The sequence below is a fragment of the Carcharhinus amblyrhynchos genome, unplaced genomic scaffold (assembly GCF_965287045.1).
Source record: "Carcharhinus amblyrhynchos unplaced genomic scaffold, sCarAmb.v2.hapA scaffold_44, whole genome shotgun sequence".
NCBI lineage: Eukaryota > Metazoa > Chordata > Chondrichthyes > Carcharhiniformes > Carcharhinidae > Carcharhinus > Carcharhinus amblyrhynchos.
Window position 1 is genome coordinate 718,406 of NW_027649785.1, and position 19,613 is coordinate 738,018.

Genomic DNA, 19,613 nt, shown 5'->3' on the forward strand with positions numbered 1-19,613 from the left:
CAGTACTCTGTACAGTTGCAGCAAGACCTCCCTACTTTTATATTTTATCCCCCTCGCTATAAAGGCCAGCATCCCATTTGCCTTCTTGATCACCTGCTGCACCTGCATACTGGGTTTTTGCGGCTCATGCACAAGGACCCCTAGGTCCGTCTGCACCGTAGCATGCTGCAGCTTTTCACCCTTTAAATAATAATCCCTCCTACTATTATTCCTGCCAAAGTGGATAACCTCACACTTGCTAACATTGTACTCCATCTGCCAGGTCCTCGCCCATTCGCTCAGCCTATCTAGATCCCTCTGCAGACATTCCACACCCTCCGCACAATTTGCTTTTCCATTTATCTTCGTGTCATCAGCAAATTTCGACACCCTACACTCAGCCCCCTCCTCCAGATCATCTATATAAATGGTAAATAGCTGAGGCCCCAGCACCAATCCCTGCAGCACTCCACTAGTCACCAACCGCCAATCAGAATAGCGCCCATTGATACCAACTCTCTGCCTCCTATTAGACAACCAATCCTCTATCCACGCTAACACCTAACCTCCAACTCCATGCCCCCTAACTTTCTGAAGCAACCTTTTGTGCGGCACCTTATCAAACGCCTTTTGAAAAATCGAGAAACACCACATCCACCGGTTCCCCTCTGTCTACCGCACTAGTCACATCCTCATAGAATTCCAATAAATTCATCAAACACAACTTGCCCTTAATGAATCCGTGCTGCGTCTGCTCTATCAAACAATTCTTCTCTAGGTGCCTCGCTATTTCTTCTTTGATGACGGATTCAAGCATTTTTCCAACAACAGACGTTAAACTAACCGGCCTATAATTCCCTGCCTTTTGCCTGCTACCTTTTTTAAACAGCGGCATAACATTAGCCGTTTTCCAATCTTCCGGCACTTCCCCGGAATCCAGCGAAGTTTGGTAAATAATCATTAAGGCATCCACTATCACCTCTGCCATTTTCCTTCAGAACCCTGGGATGCATTCCATCCGGTCCTGGGGACTTGTCCACCATCAGTCCTGCTAGTCGATCAAGCACTACCTCTCTAGTGACAGTAATCGCATTCAGGCCCTCAACTCCTACCATCCTTCTATCTTTAATACCCGGCAAACTATTCGCGTCCTCCTCCGTGAAGACCAAGGCAAAAAACTTATTTAAGGCCTCAGCCGTTTCCTCATCTCCCACCACTAAATGCCCCCTCTCATCCTCTAAGGGTCCAACATTCACTCTAGCCAGCCTCCTCCTCTTTATATATTTATAAAAGCTCTTACTGTTCTTTTTTATATTTAGTGCTAGTTTAGCTTCATAGTCTATCCTTCCTTTCTTTATCAACTTCTTAGTCAATCTTTGTTGATTTTTAAACCTCTCCCAATCTTCTACTCGCCCACTACTTTTAGCCACTCTAAACGCATCAGCTTTTAATTTAATACTCTCCTTTATTTCCTTTGATAACCACGGCTGATTATCCCTCCTCCTACGCTCCTTCTTTACCATCGGAATAAATTTCTGCTGAGTACCGAAAAAGATCTCCTTAAAGATCCTCCACTGTTCCTCAGCAGTCCTACCGACCAATCTGCGCCCCCAATCTACATTTGCCAATTCCTCTCTCATCCAATCATACTCCCCTCTGTTCAAACAGAGGACACAGGTCCGGGACCCTACTTTCTCATCCTCCATCTGCATCAAAAACTCAACTATACAATGATCGCTCGTCCCAAGAGGATCCCTCACAACAAGATCCCTAATTCTGTCTACCTCGTTACATAACACCAGATCCAAGATAGCTCGCTCCCTCATCGGTTCCATCACACACTGTTCTTGGAAACTATCCTGGCAGCATTCCAAGAACTCTTCCTCAAGCCCACCGCGTCCGACATGGGTCAACCAATCAATATGTAGGTTGAAATCCCCCATAATTATCGCCGTTCCATTTCTGCACGCATCATTTATTTGCTTGTTTATAGCCTGCCCCACCTCCAAGTTATTATTTGGGGGCCTATAGACCACACCCACCAGCGTCTTCCTCCCCTTAGTATTCCTTATCTCCACCCACAACAATTCCACGTTCTGCTCTTTGGAGCCTATATCTTCCCTTACTACCGCCCTGATATTATCCTTAATCAGCAGAGCTACCCCACCCCCTTTTTCCTCCCATCTATCCTTCCTAAACACTTGATACCCCTGGACATTCAGCTCCCAGTCCCTGTCACCCTGCAACCACGTTTCCGTAATGGCCACCAGATCATATCCATTTGTGCTGATCTGCGCCACCAGCTCATTCACTTTGTTCCGAATGCTTTGTGCATTCAGATAAAGTGTCTTTATCCCAGCCTTTATCTGGATCCTATTTGAAGGAACGCTACCAACCTCTCACATGCCTCCTACTCCCTTTATTATTGGGACATCCTCAACATTTCCCCGTGCCCGTACCCTCTTCTTTTACTTTTCCCATCAGCCTACTGTCTCTTTCATCAATCTGACTGGTTAAGAAGATGTGGTGTTGGGTCTGTTGTTTACCCTGATCCCAGGTGCCCTGTAGTGACCCCTGTTAATAGCTGGGAGTCCAGCAATTTTTGGCACAAGTCTTTCTCGAACTGGAGAACAGAGGGAGGTAACTAGTTCAATTGAAAGCCTGGGCTGCTCCAGCAGGAAGATGTGAGCTTTTAGATATGAAAGCAAGCCGGGAGCTGGAAGCATACCAATAACTGACGGGTCTCTTTCTAATTTGATGGAAAGCACCATCCAAAAATTTAATTTTAGTCTCTCCGCAACTGCCATCCTTAAACCAAAATACTGGCAGAACTCGAGTGAAAAGTACGTTTTAGCTTTCTACATCTCAAACAGCAGGGAGGGAGAATGGAACAGGCCCTAAAGCTGGCTTTATGCAAACGATGCAGAAAAAAAAACTTCCTTTAGAAGAAAAATGTAAAATATTTGCCAGAAGAAAAGTGCAACCGCCAGCAACACAGAGTGAATTAAAAGACAATCTTTAACTGGGTAGATAATTAGAAACTGCTTACCTGAAGAAACTGCTCTATCTTTTCTTCATTCGGTTTCTAAACTTGTTTTCTTTTTCTTTTGGTTTGATTACAACTGAAAGAAAACGATGGAGAGAAAAGCAGATTGCAAGGGTGCGTGTACGTGAGTGTGTGTGTGCGTGTGTTCCAGCACAGAGCGCTCTGGACCGCACTGAATTCCAAACAGGGCAGCACACAGCTGAAGAACCGTCTAACGTCAAGATACAGTTTAGGTCGCTCTACCGCATGCCTTGAAGTGTGAGACTGTGTGTGGGGAGGAGGAGAGGGGAGGGGAGAGGTGGGGGGGAGTGAGTCAGTGAGTGGACTGCCACCCTGCAACTACAACCTCAGGCTCAGGAAGCTGGCGTCAGAAAGGCAACAACATTGCTTAAGCCTCTCTGCAGCTGTCCTTTCCTGCGGCTGGGAAAATGTTATCTCATGTTGAGATTAAAGTCCCAGCGCTGCGATTTGAGCCGAATGGATGAGGTGGTCATCTCCCCCCTCTTCTTGCGCTCCAGTCTTATTATATTTGCAATGCACAGTGACACAAGGGAGGGCATTCCCTTTCCAAAGTGTCACCAGCAAAGACAATAGAATATATTCACTTCTTATGAGTTATCAAGTTGCTATTTGAATTTTACAGTTAAAAAAAACAAATCCATTCCAATACAGGGTGGGGAGGGACAAAGGGAAGAAGAGATGAGTGTATGGGTAAATATGTAACACAATAAAAACAGGGGAACCGGTACATTTTATACATGGTGTGATTGCACTGTCTTTTAAAGATTGCCGAGCTTCTTTGTTCAAAAATCATTTGCATAATGGATAAATCTGTCAACAAGGGAATCTGAAGATGTGTGGGTTAGGTTGATTAGTCATGATAGATTGCCTCTTTGTATCAGGGGGACTAGCTAGCGTAAATACATGGGGTTACAGAGTTAGGGCCTGGGTAGGATTGTTGTCGGTGCAGACTTAATGGGCAGTACGTGGCACAGTACTGCCTCAGAGTACCAGGAACCCAGGTTCGATTCCTGGCTTTGGTCACTGTCTGTGCGGAGTCTGCACACTCTCCCCATGTCTGCGTAGGTTTCCTCCGGATGTTCCAGTTTCCTCCCACAGTCCGAAAGAGGTGCTAGTTAGGTGCATTCACCTGAACAGGCACTGGAGTGTGGCGACTAGTGAATTTTCACAGTAACTTCATTGCAATACTAATGTAAGCCTTACTTGTGACTAATAAATAAGCTTTAATGGGCTGAATGGCCTCTTTCTGCACTCTAAGGATTTGATTATTCTATGATCTGTCAATCAGTAACTCTATCAATTGATAAGTCTATTAATAATCAATATAACTATCAATGAGGACATTATTTCAAAAGATGGAACAGTGGCACACGCTACCAGCAGGCTAGCAGACTGATTTATAAAGCAATTAGATGTTGTAACTGGGAGACAATAAGCATTGTCCTTCTGAAAGGCTGAGATTTAATTGGCTAAAGGATCTACTTCACCCAAACGAATATTATTTTTTTGTCACCATCCCTCGATGCCCAAGTGCACTCTTCCCAGGTCTTGGCAGTTTACTGTAATACAGAACTGGCACAAAGGTGAATACCCCAGACACACTCTCTTCTACCTTCTTTTGTCGGGAAGAAGGTACAAAAGTCTGAGGTTGCATACCAACTTATTCAAGAACAGCTTCTTCCCTGCTACTGTCAGACTATTGAATGGACCTACAATGTATTATGCTGATCTTTCTCTATACCCTAGCTATGACTGTAACACTACATTCTGCACCCTCTCCTTTCCTTCTCTATGAATGGTATGCTTTGTCTGTATAGCGTTCAAGAACCAATACTTCCACTATATCCCGGCGCATGTGATGATAATAAATATCAAATCAAATTTTTAAATTGCACAGATACATTGTTGACATTTTAAGGGAAACAAGCTGCCTTCAAGGCCCAGTTTTTGTTTAGAATTTGCTGGTCAACTTTCATTAAAACAAACAAAAAAAAACTTCATTTAATTTTCCCAAGAGCACAAGCTGAAGACTCCTTTTAAAATTAAACAATGAACATGAGGATTTTGCATCGTAAAATCGAGGAATCTTTATAAAAATAATATCAGAGCGTTCTCTTCATCAACTGAAAAATAGAATTACATGTTGAGGTTTAATACGTGAAGCTCAGTTCGGTCGGATTTAACTGACTCTTAGTGGAAGAGCCACAAGAACAAAACCATCATCATGGACAAAGTAACACTGGGGTATTCCTCTTGTTGGCCAGTTCTAACTCCAATCTGTGCTGAATTAGCAGAACCCAGGAGTGACACTGAGCCTGTCACACCCCTGGGCACAATTCATACTGTAGAACACAATGTGGTGACCCTCCTCATCCCTGCTGGAAAATACCAGATGCATATCTGGTAAGACCACGGGCAAACTCTTGTCCAAAGCCTCTCTCCTGGCTAAATAGCCAACACTTAATCCACATGACAAACTGCTCCTTAAAAGCTGCACTACAAGTTTATTGGCACTTGAAGAATTGAAACACAGCACAAAGTCCAGCATAGGATTTCTGCCTCCCTCGGTTCAAATATTAACAAATGCCCCACAGTGGTTAGCACTGCTGCCTTACAGCGCCAGGGACCTGGGTTGATTCCCGTCTTGGCTCACTGTCTGTGTGGAATCTGCACGTTCTCCCTGTGTCTGTGTTGGTTTCCTCCGGGCGCTCCGGTTTCTTCCCACAGTCCAAAAGACATGCGGGTTAGGTTGATTGACAACACTAAATTGCCCCTTAGGGTCAGGGGGACTACCAGAGTAAACACGTGGGGTTACGGGTTAGGGTGGGATTGTGGTCAGTATAGGCCCAATAGGCCGAATGGCCTCCTTCAGTACTGTAGGGATCCACCCCATATCTGCACTAACTGAAAAATGTATCAGAATCATAGAACCTACAGTGCAGAAAGAGGCACTTCAGCCCATCAAGTCTGCCCATCACAATCCCACCCAGGCCCTACCCCCCCGCATCCCTTTATATTTTACCCACTAATCCCTCTAACCTAAGCATCCTAGTACACTAAGGGGGCAATTTAGCATGGCCAATCAACTTAACCCACACATCTTTGGACTGTGGGGGGAAACCAGAGCACCTTGAGGAAACCCACGCAGACACAAGGAGAATGTGCAAACTCCACACAGACAGTGACCCGAGCCGGGAATCGAACCCAGGACCCTGGAGCTGTGATACAGCAGTGCTAACCCACTGTGCTACCCTGTCACCCGACACTTTTTATTCTTTTGTAAGACGCTTTTTATCTGATTGGATCATACTTCATAGTCTTTCTCCACCCTCCACCCACAACTGCAGTAATTATATCACTATTAGTCAAACATTCAAACAAATGAAAATAAAACACACAATATACTTAACACTCCCATGACATTTCTTGCTAGAATTGCTCATTGAAAGGTCCAGGAAAAGGACCTTGAGGTCCTTGAGGTAATCCTTGAGGGTGGGTTAAGAATTCTAAAAACAAGGAATGAAAGAAAACAATTGAGTCAGTATCTTTGATCCACTCATGCGCTGCTGAGTCATAGAATCCCTATCCTGTAGAAGGAGGCCATTCGGCCAATCAAGCCTGCACTGTCCACAATACCATCCAGGCCCTATTCTCGTAACCCCACATATTTACCCTGTCAATCCCCTGACACTAGGGTGAATTTAGCACGGCCAGTCAACCTAACCCGCACGTCTTTGGAATGTGGGAGGAAACTGGAGCAAACCCACACAGGCACGGGGGAAGAACCTTCAGATTCCACACAGATGGTGATCCGAGGGCAGAATTGAACGCAGGTCCCTGGCGCTGTGAGGCAGAAGTGCTAACCACCGTGCTGCCCAGTCCTCAACCAGCTGATAGAACCACCTGACAACAAAAGATAAGGGGTCAACTTTAACAACAGCTTAATTACTGACAGCATCAGCTGTTAAGGCACCCCTTCTTTAAACACAAGAGCATGTTTTCAGTTGCCCCCCCACCCCTCCCTTGCCCCGCCATCCCCCCCCCCCCCCCCCCCTCACCTCCCCCATCCTTTCCTTTAGCTTGATTTCCGTTTTGTTCTCACCTGTATAGTGAGCAGAACCAATATTCTCAGTTACGGCAGATGTGTAGACCTAAAGAAAGATTTGCACGGGCGGCACAGTGGCTAGCACCGCTGTCTCACAGAGCCACGGATCGGGGTTCAATTCAGGTCTTGGGTGACTGTGCTGAGTCCACACGTTGGCCATGCTAAGTTGTCCCTTAGTATTAGGGGAACTAGCAGGGTAAACACATGGGGATACGGGGATAGGGCCTGGGTAGGATTGTTGTTAGTGCAGGCTCAATGGGCCAAATGGCCTCTTTCTGCACTGTAGGGATTTTATGATTTATACCGAGGCTTTTTAATGAACCAGATGACTCAATGCACTTTACAACTAATTCAGTACTTTTGAAGTGTAGTCACTGCTGCAGTGCAGCAGCCAATTGATTATTGAGTGTCTTTAAGATAGAGATTGATAGGTTCTTGATTAATAAGGGGATCAGAGGTTATGGGGAAAAGGCAGGAGAATGGGGATGAGAAAATTATCAGCTATGTTGAATAGCGGAGCAGACTCGATGGGTCGAGTGGCCTAATTCTGCTTCTGCGTTTTATGGTCTTCATTTGTGCACAGCAAGCTCCCACAAACAGCAACACGACAAAAATAAAAAGGTCTGCATTCGTACAGCACTTGTTGTGACCGCCAGACGTCTCAGAACACTTTACAACCAAAAAAGTACCTTTTGAAGTGTAGTCAAACGTGTACACAGCAAACTCCCACAAGCAGCAATGCAACAACGGAAGATAAACTGTTTTCTGTGATGATGAAAGAGCTGACCAAGACCCAACAGAAACTCCCCCGTTTTTCTTTGGAATAATGTCATAGCAACTAATACTTCCATCAGAGTTGGCAGATTGAGCCTTAGTTTGTTAACCTTGATTCTTGTGTCGATGTGAGAGAGAGAGATTTGACCTTGTAACATAACTGAGCCACTGCTGACATCAAGAAACCTATTTTGGTAATGTTAGTTGATCGAAGGGACGGCATGGTGGCACAGTGGTTAGCATTACTGCCTCGCAGCGTCAGGGACCCGGGTTCAATTCCAGCCTTGGGCCATTGGCCGTGTGGAGTTTGCACGTTCTCCCCGTGTCTGTGTGGGTTTCCTCCAGGTGCTCCGGTTTCCTCTCACACTCCAAAGATGCACGGGTTAGATGGATTCACCATGGTAAGTGTTGCCCCTTGTGTCCCAAGATGTGTATGATAGGAAGATTAGCCACGGAAAATGTGCAGGATTAAGGGGTTAAGGTGGGGTAAAGGACCTGAGTAAGATACCCTTGTCAGAGAGTCGATGTAGACTCAACGTCCCGAATGGCTCCTTCTGCACTGTAGGGATTCTAAGATCAGGACACAAAATAGTCTCATGTAACATGTACAACCACCCAAGGGGGATCCAGTTTAATATTGCGTACAAAATTCTCCGGCCTCCCAGCCACCTGTTTCCTGCCGGTGGGAGGTAGCATGTTGTTTGCTAGCGACAGATTCTCTGGTCTTGTCATTGTCAATGGGAATTCCCATTGACATCACCCCATGCCGGTGCGCAGTCGGTGGGACCGGAGAATCCCGCCAGTGAGAATGGCCAGAGAATTCCGGCCAACGTCTTAAAGTCAGCATGAAAAGTCAGTACTGCAGTGAGAACTTCAGCCTGGACTGTGTGCAGTCTTGAACATGCAACCACTTCAGCATACTGCAAATCCGACTTTTACTGAGTCAAAAGCAACTAAGAACATGGGAACCTGGATGGACACCCTGTCAATTTTAACGCAGGGACTCAACAACAGCTCCGTTCTCCACAGGCAGCCAGGCCAGCCAGCAAGCAGGGAGAGGGGGAAACACTAGCAATTGACAGCGCGCAACTGAAGGTTTGGACTGCTGCAGCGAGCAAAGGCTCAGAGCTTTCAGACACAGAGTAATTATCAAGCAAAAGGAACAGTAAAGTGATAGTGCTGTCCCAAGTGGTAAAAGAAATTTGGTTGTGATAGGGTTAAAACTCTTTTCATAGTGGCATTCCATTGAGCTAATGGATATGAGTTTATCTTGGCCTGTGGCTCTCCGTATTTGGCCAGAAAGCTGAACTTGTTCCATTGCCAGCTGATCAGAGAATGACATATTCTTTACTCATGTGGAATTAGGATTTTGGATAAGTATCCTGAGAGGCCTTTCCGAGGAAACCACAACTTTACTGGAACCATCTGCTTTGTGTTTCGGCTTGTGGGAACGCTGAGGTTTGAGTTTTTTGTTCTAATGGGCCCTAAGTAGGCCCACTTTTTTGGGGGTAAAACAAAACATGAAAAATTGCTCCCAAATTAATGCTCGTTTATCTTCATCCATTTTGCTTAATTTCACTTAATGATCATCTTTAAAATTAACCCCTCCTGCGCCCTCAATTGCGTCATCTCAAATACACGCAGCAGGGCTTCCCGAGATACCATGTCGCATGTCAGCCCGGTTTGCTTTGTCATGCAACAATGCATCCAAGATTAGTTAGCTTGCTCTCTCAAACACGCTGATCAGGCTAGATTTTACGTTTGAATCATAGGACTCTACAGTGCAGAAAGAGGCCCTTCGGCCCATCGAGTCTGCACCAAACACAATCCCACCCAGCTCCTACCCCCATATCCTTACATATTATACCCACTAATCCCTCCAACCTACGCATCCCTGGACACTAAGGGGCAATTTCTTAGCATGGTCAATCAACCTAACCCGCACATCTTTGGAGTGTGGGAGGAAACCGGAGCACCCGGAGAAAACCCACACAGACACGAGGAGAACGTGCAAACGCCACACAGAGAGTAACCTGAGCCGGGAATCGAACCCAGGACCCTGGAGCTGTGAAGCAGCAGTGCTAACCCACTGTACTACCGTGCCAGTGTTTAGTGACTGGGGTGGGGGGGGGAATTAATCTTTGAGCTAGTTTATTTATACTGAAGCTCGGGGAGAGGTCACTATTTTGCAGCATTTTTCAGCATAGAAGGGGCTTGTTTGGCACATCATGCTGGCTCTTAGAAAAAGCTGGCCAATCAGATCCACTCACCCTGCAATGACAAGATAAACTGTTTTCTGTGACGCTGAAAGAGCTGACCAGCAGAAACTCCCCCATCTTCCTTCAGGATAATGTCATAGGAACTAATACTTCCATCAGAGTTGGCAGATCAAGCTTTTAGGCGGGATTCTGACTTGAAGGCGTTCAGTCATAATCCCACAGATGGTAGCTTCGCACCATTGGCTCCTCAGCCAAGCACATACACCAGATGTCTGAACCTGCGGTTCCTCTGGTGCTGAGCAGGATTACTATTGCAACAACACTTTATCATCAGTAGGCTAAAACTAACCTCATAGCTCTGCAAGGCATTCCTTTTTGAGAATCTGTCCCATTCCTTCTGTAAGGTGCTATCGAGCCTCCTTCTACAACATCTCCAGGCCACGCATTCAGGATCATAAATCGCTTTGTAAAAACAATCTCCTCATCTCTCCGCCCAGATTATTTTATCTCCAATCTGTGTCATTTGGTATGGTCCCTGCCATCACTAGCAACACTTTGTCCTTATTTACTCTTAACAAAACCCCTTAAAGAACAAAGAACAAAGAAAATTACAGCACAGGAACAGACCCTTCGGCTCTCCAAGCCTGCACCAACTGTGCAGCCTGACTGAACTAAAGCCCCCCGCCCTTCTGGAGACCATATCCCTCTATCCCCATCCTATTCATGTATTTGTCCAGATGCCCCTTAAAACTCACTATCATATCTGCTTCCAAACCCTCCCCCAGCAGTGAGTTCCAGGCACCCACCACCTCTGCGTAAAAAACTTGCTTCGTACATCTCCTTTAAACTTTGCCCCTGGCACCTTAAACCTATGTTCCCTAATAATTGATTCTTCCACTCTGGGAAAAAACTTCTGACTATCCATTCTGTCCGTGCCCCTCATAATCTTGTAGACTTTTATCAGGTCGCTCCTCAACCTCCGTAGTTCCAGTGAGAACAAACCAAGTTTCTCCAACCTCTCCTCATAGCTAATGCCCTCCATACTAGGCAACATCCTGGTAAGTCTTTTCTGTACCCTCTCCAAAGCCTCCACATCCTTCTGGTAGTGTGGCGACCAGAAACGAACACTATATTTTGGGAGGCCAAAAGCAGCTAAAAACATGGGAATGTGGGTGGACATCCTGACAATCTTAACGTGGGGACTCAACAACATTTTGTAGCTCCATTCTCCACGGGCAGGCAGACCAGCAGGCAGGGAGAGAGGGAACATCAGCAGGACGGTCATCTTCACACTCCCAGGCCCTGGATAGAGTGGACGTGAGGAAGATATTTCCATTAGTGGGAGAAACTAGGATCCGAGGGCACAGCTCAGAGTAAAGGGACGACCCTTTGGAACTGAGAAATGGAGGAATTTCTTCAGCCAAACGGTCATGAATCTGTGGAATTCATTGCAACAGAGGGCTATGGAGGCCAGGTCATTGAATGTCTTCAAAACTGAGATAGATGGGTTCTTGATTGGTAAGGGGATCAAAGTTTATGGGGAAAAGGCGGAAGAATGGGGTTCAGAAATTTAGCAGCCATGGTTAAATGGAAGAACAGATTCAATGGGCCGAATGGCCTAATTCTGCTCCTGCATCTTATGGTCTTATGACCATTCTTTGGATATTGCACCCAGTCCAAAATGAATGATCAGACCTGAAAGAAAGTACACATCTACGAAATATGCTTAAAGGTTTAATTTCAAAGAGAACATAGTTGTGCAGCATCCCTCGAGCAATATCAAGACACTTCAGGCTTCGTGAGGAATATTCACATTAACAGAGAAGCAGTGAAGTTTTTCCTGAGAAGGGAGACTCCAAGTTACATTACTCATCTTTTCGTGATGTACGACTTGGTCCAGGGAATTATACCTTTGTGACGGGACAACAGAGGAAGAGGATTAACACCCCTTCATCTCCCCAACCCAGGTCCACCAAATGCATGTGATTTTAAACCTGTGCATTTCTGTATCTGTCTTTTAGCTCAGCTCTATGTAGATCAGTAATTCCTTCAAACAAATACCTTTCATTTTATCAACATCATCAGTCAACTGCTCCAAAACTTCCTCAAGCAGGCTTAACATAAGATTGCACGATCTGGCTGCAAATAACTCAAGACAGGGTAAATGCATGTTCCAGGGCTCATTGGGAAATGTTGAGCTATGGTAGTTCACTAATTCTAACCATTGGTCTATTTTTTTTTGTCTTGTAGCCATATAGGCCATCTAAAATGGTGTTTTGTAAAGCACTCTGGGACAACTGGGCAAGAAACTAAACCAACAGGCTGCAGTTTAAAGACAAACAGGCTGCAACCCTGATAAGTGAATACACAGGATATGGGCCATCTCCAGGATGAAAGAGACTTTCTGATCACACTGGGTTGTGTGCCAGACGTAAAGGCACCGTGAATCCTTATTTAGGAGGAAGGTATGTGACCTATGTGCCTCTAACACCTACAGACATGGCCGCTGGGGACACACCCAGAGATCGGTGTTGTAGCACCTGTTTGGACTCTTATCGATCAGGGTGATCAAGTCCTGATCGATTATTGGCAATGGCCAAAAAGGGGCTTGAAACCAAACGGGGTATAAAGGGTGCTGCACAACCAGGAATCTCTCTCTCTCTCTGACCCCACGAACGAGCTGCAACAATGGTGAACATTGCCACCACATCCGAGAAGGAAGGAAGACCACAGCCAGAATGTCAGACCAGACCAAAGGACCAAACTACATCGACATCTATCAAGACCAGCACACAGAAAGGTGAATATCTGTTTGGGTACTTGTCAGTCACACAAAGTTAAGTCAAGGTCTTGCATTGTACTTGAATTCTAGTATTTTCTGTAAGATAACTTATTGTTGGTCGGGTGGGTGATTATTGATTGTGGGGGTTTAAATAAATATTGTTTGTACTGATAAGACGTCTACTCAAAGTTATTTGGCCACCGTATAAGGGTTAAAACAGACTGATTTTTACAACAGTTGGCACCCCAGATGGGACATCGATAAGAAGCAACTTTGTTGCTCCGATATCAAACCCCGCAGACTTTATATTGAATGGTTATTTAAAACTCAGAGCCGACAGGCGTAAACTCCTTATTGGACAAATAACTGCTTTCGGGAAATTGATTATTGTGCATGTATTGTTACTAACAAGGAGGATAGGGTAAACTCTGTAGGTTTGTATTAGAACCCAGAGAGATTAGGACCGGAACATAGCGCAAAGCCGTACCCGCAGTCTGATCGCCTCCCTACCCCTTGTCGTTAAATATAGAATGGCAGGAAACAGTATAGAGACAGACAAGTGTCCCATATGGGAAAAAAGAATCAGAGAATATATTAAGAAGAAAAAGTGGCCCCATGGGCAGAATCTTGTGCTAATGCTGAGATGGGACTGGGATCCCAAGGGCAGATTTTGAAGTAAGGCTAGTCAAGGGCAAGAGTGAACTCTATTGTCGACCATGAGGCAAGGCGGAAACCCAACTCTGGAGTAGAGAGGGGTGTTCATCATACCCTTGATACTAACTGACTTAGAGGGACTGATTGGTAAATTAGTAGGCACTGTACCCTTTCAGTCACTTCTTGTTCTCCTGGGACTATGCCTAGAGAAATACGTAGAATATTATAGTGAGTTTTTGGATCTGGGATCCATGAGTCAGATGTTTTAATGACAGAAACAGAGATAAAAGAAAATGTTTGTTGAAACTGAGCAACGTTATTGTGATTATTAGTTTAGAAGAGTTACAGAGAGAGAAGTCAGAGAAAATTAAGTTAGAAGAGGAGTTAGAAATTGAGAGTTGAGAAGTTAAGAGAAGAAGTAAGTAATTTTGTGGGAAAGTAGATAAGCAGGGACAAAACAATGAGGTAAATATATTGTCTATGAGTCAGTTTTAAGTATATTGAGTTCGTGAAAAGAATCCAAGTTCTGATTTCTCCAAGTTCCAGCAGGAGATTAATCAATTAAAATCTGAAGTTGACAATGCAGATAAGGATGATGTCTGTGATCAGTTTGAGACAGTTGAGTCTGAGAGAGATGGTGTTTATGGATTGGGTTGTGGCATTGACTGGGGACCCCCCCCCCACCTTTTTTTTGGAGGCACCTGATCCCACAGTAAGTTTAGAATTTGCCCCTGGTCTGATGAATTCTGTGACTATTAGTTGCAAGGAAGGCATGGAATTACCAGGAGATGTTGTTGATTGGGAGGGAATGAATGTTTTAAAGAATATTAGCACTGTATATAGTCACACCCAAGTGGTCCTTTGTTTTTTTTTGAAAGGAGGGAGTTTGCAATATGTGTTATAGAATTTTGAGAGAAAGAAACTATGTTCTCTCAACTTACTAGGAAATTATAAATTAATTGGCAAGACGGAAAATTGATTAGACTAAATCTAAGGTTGAGCTAATAATTCGATTAGTTTTTTTATTTCAGTGTGTTTGTGTGGTCTGGTTGCTTGTTGAATGTAGGTGATTGTTGTTGCATTAGATTAACAGCAGGAGTTGTTAAAAGTCTGTTTGTTTTGTGGAGTATTATACAATGCTTTACATGTTGGTTTAACTACAAAGGGGCTGAGGAAGTGTTAAAACTGTTAAATTTATGTACAAGATTTCTTGGATTTACTTCTGTTTTTGAGTTTAATTACAGTTTGGAAGAAAGAAGAATGAAGACGCCTGTCTTAATCTATTTTCGTTCAATGTTTTATTTTCGTCCCAGTTTAAAATGTTGAATTTGAATGAAAGATAATGTGGAATGAATGTTGGAAGCTTCCATGTGTGTTTGTGTGTGTTTGGTAAAGTGGCTGTATCAATGTTTTTGTTTTGTTGTTTATTTAATGTGTTAATGTTCTTCCCCTAATTGTGATTTTACAACAGTGAGTTTGATACAGATTTTAAATACAAATTGGATTGGATTAAATGGAAATAAATTTTTGGAATTTTCTTAAGCCTTTTGAGTATAATCAATGGCCATGATTGTGCTTAAAAGGTGTAGAACAAATGTGGGATGTTACTTTGAACACAATGTTTGGAAAGTAAATTGAAATTTCAAAATTGAAGAACATAAATTGAAGTTTGAAATAACCAATTTGAATTTTGAATAATCCTGAGTTTGAATTTGTTAAGGATTTAAAACTTGGAGGGAACTATGTGCTCTTTCCTTTATCTTGAAGAAATCGTGACATCATCACATTGGAATGTTTTATTTCTTGGGTTTTCTTAATCGATAGATTTCACCATCTCCTGTTTCTAATCCGGCAATTAAAAATTATATATATTGGTGGTTCTGAATTTTATTTTTTATTTAATTTGACAGTTTTTGAGACCAAATTAATTCATTTGACTCCAAGCCAAATGTATCTTATGTGTTTTGTTTTAAATAGATGGCTCATGAATAACAAGCCCAGCAGCTTCAAGACAAGCAAGATTGTTTATCACAACCTAGTGATAACTGAGACTTGAAGAGTTTGGCTCATTCGGATTTTCTCACTATTAACTTTCAAACTAAAGTGATTGGTTACAGTTTGTGACATTTAATTGATAGAACAAAATGAGTACACAAAGTAACCAACTTATAAATGGGAAGTTGCTTAAATTCTAAGGAGATAAATAAGTTTAATTTTGACAAATAAAGGGTAATGGAAAGAGAGTCTGTATGAGTTTTGTGTTTCAAAGAGGGATGCATTGAAACATATTCTCAGTTTATGATGTAACCATTTGAATGTGAGAAAGTTTTACAAAATAATATGTTTGTTTTGTGACATTTGTATACTGAGTAAATATTATCTGTGGTAATCCTTGTGTTCACATGTAATGTTTGTTCAGTTCAATGTATGTAAATGCTAACAAGTTGGGAGTTAATTTTTCTGGAAAGTTAAGGGCTCTGGAGAGTGTTAATGACTTTACAACAGATGACGGGATTTTCCTAGTATCTAGTTATTTGAGTTAAAATGCTTAAAAGGGGAACAAATAAACCATTTGTGCAAGTTATGTTATTCATAAATAAAATTGGTAAAGTAGACAGAATGCTGGAGGAGGTTCCTAAAATTATTTGAATTACTTCAACTTGTACATTGGTTACAATCTATTAATTGGGTCATAAAAACATAGTATGTGTATGCTAGGAGATAGATTTTGAGCTGTGACTGTGGAAGTTTAAATCTAAAATGGTAACTGTGACAAAAGGTGTTTACTATGCAAATTTGGATAATTTTTAAATTACAAATAATTTGGAAAGTTAAACCTACCTCTTCAGCACTTTTGAGTGCATGAGCCTCCAGCCCAAATTTAAACGTTATTTCCCTTTTGCATCTGCATCAAAGATTTATTATTGTCCTATGCATAACTCTGAACTTAAAATGGTGTTTAGAATATCTGATTGTCTGTATCTGTGGGTAACTAGCTTATTGTAATAATGGGGTTTAGAATATGTGGTTGTTTGTATTTGTAGGCTGTTGTTGTCTGTAGCTTCTGGAATATGTTGTAGGGATGTATTATTACTGTACATGTCGATGCCTGGGCCTTGCTTGACTGTTGAGTGACTGGGGAATTCCTGACAGATATTGGTCCTGAGTTTGTGATCCATCATGCTTTGCGTTCAGGATCAAAAGGGGGGAATGTAGCCAAACAGGCCATCTAAAATGGCGTTTTGTAAAGCACTCTGGGACAACTGGGCAAGAAACTAAACCAACAGGCTGCAGTTTAAAGACAGACAAACAGGCTGCAACCCTGATGAGTGAATACACAGGATATGGGCCATCTCCAGGATGAAAGAGACTTTCTGATCACACTGGGTTGTGTGCCAGACGTAAAGGCACCGTGAATCCTTATTTAGGTGGAAGGTATGTGACCTATGTGCCTCTAACACCTACAGACATGGCCGCTGGAGACACACCCAGAGATCGGTGTTGTAGCACCTGATTGGACTCTTATCGATCAGGGTGATCAAGTCCTGATCGATTATTGGCAATGGCCAAAAAGGGGCGTGAAATCAAACGGGGTATAAAGGGTGCTGCACAACCAGGAATCTCTCTCTCTCTCTCTCTGACCACATGAATGAGCTGCAACAATGGTGAACATCGCCAGCAAGAGGAGAGCCACCACACCCGAGAAAGAAGGAAGAAAGACCACAGCCAGAATGCCAGACCAGACCAAAGGACCAAACTACACAGACAACTACCAAGACCAGCACACAGATAAAGACCAATATCTGTTTGGGTACTTGTCAGTCACGCAAAGTTAAGTCAAGGTCTTGTATTATCCTTGAATTCTAGTATTTTCTGTAATGTTGGTCGGGTGGGTGATTATTGATTGTGTGGGTTTAAATAAATATTGTTTGTACTAATAAGACGTCTACTCAAAGTTATTTGTCCACCGTATAAGGGTTAAAACAGACTGATTTTTACAACAGTCTTAAGCAGCTTTACACCTGCACTAAATAGTGCAAGCAATTCAATAAGAATGTAGGTAATGTCACTGGTATTGTGGTATTGTCACTGGACTAGTTAACCAGGCACTCAGATAGTGCTCTGGGGAGCAGGGTTCAAATCCCACCACTGCAGATTGTGAAATTTAAATTCATTAAAAGTCTAATGATGACCATGAAACTATTGTCCATTGTGCCATCTGGTTCACTAATGTCCTTTAGGGAAGGGCTGCTCTTGGGTGTTTTGAGAGTAGCCTAGTGCTTCATGTCGTTAGTGTACGCTTAAACTGGACCAGATGCTGGGCAACATGACAGCTCAGTGACTATCACTGTTTGCTGTGCAGATACATGGATTTGGGCCAGTGTCTGTGGGAGTTTGCACATGCTCCCCATGCTTGCATGGGTTTTCTCCGGGTGCTCCAGTTTCCTCCCACACCCCAAAGATGTGCTCTTAGGCTGATTGGTGTAAGAAATTGTCCCTAAATTATTCTCTCCTCAATCTGGTTTCCAATGTGGAGTGCCATAAGCATAGACAAGGGTCATGGGCGGAGAGGGGACTCACAATGCTGAAATGGCAGCGTGGGCTTGTTGGGCCGAAGGGCCTGTTTCCCGTGCTGTGTTGTTCTTTCTTCTTTGAAATCTGCTGTCCTCATCCTGAATTGACCTTCATGTGACTTCAGAACTGCCGCAATGTGGTTGACTCTTAAATACCCACTGAAATGGTTAGGAGTGGGAAACATAAGCTGGCCCACCCAGTGACACCCACATCCTATTAATTAACTTTTAAAACCCCCAGCACATAGAAAAATGAAAATAGGCTTCTTAAAAGGATAATCTATTTATTCTGAAGAAATATATTTTAGAGATAACTCCAAAGTCATTTATTTCAAGGGTGTGGTATTGCATTAGTATGAGCTGCAGCTCTGCTGGCAACACTATTCCTTCTACTCAGTACGTTCAAGACCCATTCCAGACTGCTTAAGTGAAGAACATAGGTTGGTGCTCCAAATGGAGTATTGAAGGAGTACGGCACTGTAAAATGTACCATCTTTTATAACGGGATGGATCTAAAAAGATCCCGTGGCACAGTGTGGAGAAGAACGCTAAACCAGATGGTCCATTCATTATCCCTTTATGGGATCTTGCTGGGTGCAGATTGGCTGCCATTTTTCTTACATTACAGCAGTGACCTCACATCAAAAAAAATACTGAATGGGCTTTAAGGCACTGTGGCGTGGTGAAGGTAGCTATACAATCACAAATCTTTCATTTTTTTTAGAACAAACTCTGTGGTTGCTTTTGGCGACACTCTGAATAATATCTACTGCAACTCTCTGTCCATTCACTAATCCCAATTGTACTTAACATTTAACCTGTTTAGACTGTAAGGAGATTAACAAATAAATCATCTATTTATAGTCCAGCATTAGGACTCGCCTGTCCAGTAACACCTTTTATTGTAAAACCTGTGCACAACAACAAAACTGTATCTCAGCTTTCCGTAAGATAGCTGTTATCAAGTGCTGATAGTTTCCTAAGACAGATTCCAATTAGAAAACGGTGGCATCTGATATTGAATTTAGCAAGATCTGTGCATGGCAGATTAGTCAAACTTGGGATCCAAGGGTAAGTTACAAACTGGATGGAAAATTGGCAGGAAACAAAGGGCAATGGTTGATGGGTATTTTTGTGACTAGAAGACTGTTTACAATGGCATTCTGCCTGGCTCAGTATGGGTCGCTGGCTTTCTGTGGTATATATTAATATTTTATACTTAGATGTAGGGGTCTTCATTAAGACTAAATCACATTCCTTTCCTTTGTCCTTCAGTACCTCCACAAGTATTGCAGTTTTCGCTGAAGATGCAGGGGGAACAAATCCTCAGAGGACCCCATGCCTTCAGAGGGCACACCTTCACTGAAGGGGATGGGGCAATGGGTGAGATCTTTAAAAGTCATTTTTATGGAATGTGGGAAATCGCTCTTTGTTGCCCATCCCTAATTGCCCTTGAGAA

At 43.2% G+C, this 19,613-nt stretch overlaps 1 protein-coding gene across 5 annotated transcripts in view; it reads right to left on the reverse strand.

Moving 5' to 3' along the window:
* The window catches only part of LOC145337185 (cdc42 effector protein 2), a 28,400-nt gene extending 21,905 nt beyond the window's left edge, over positions 1–6,495 (reverse strand). For 4 of the 5 annotated variants that reach the window (XM_080181987.1, XM_080181990.1, XM_080181988.1 and 1 more), the window contains exon 1: positions 3,029–3,583. The gene's annotated coding sequence lies outside the window, so the exon portion shown is untranslated. Of the gene's footprint in view, positions 1–3,028; positions 3,584–6,444 lie in introns of those variants that run through there. The other variant, XM_080181992.1, reaches the window with a different exon arrangement.
* Positions 6,496–19,613: the final 13,118 nt, after the last annotated feature.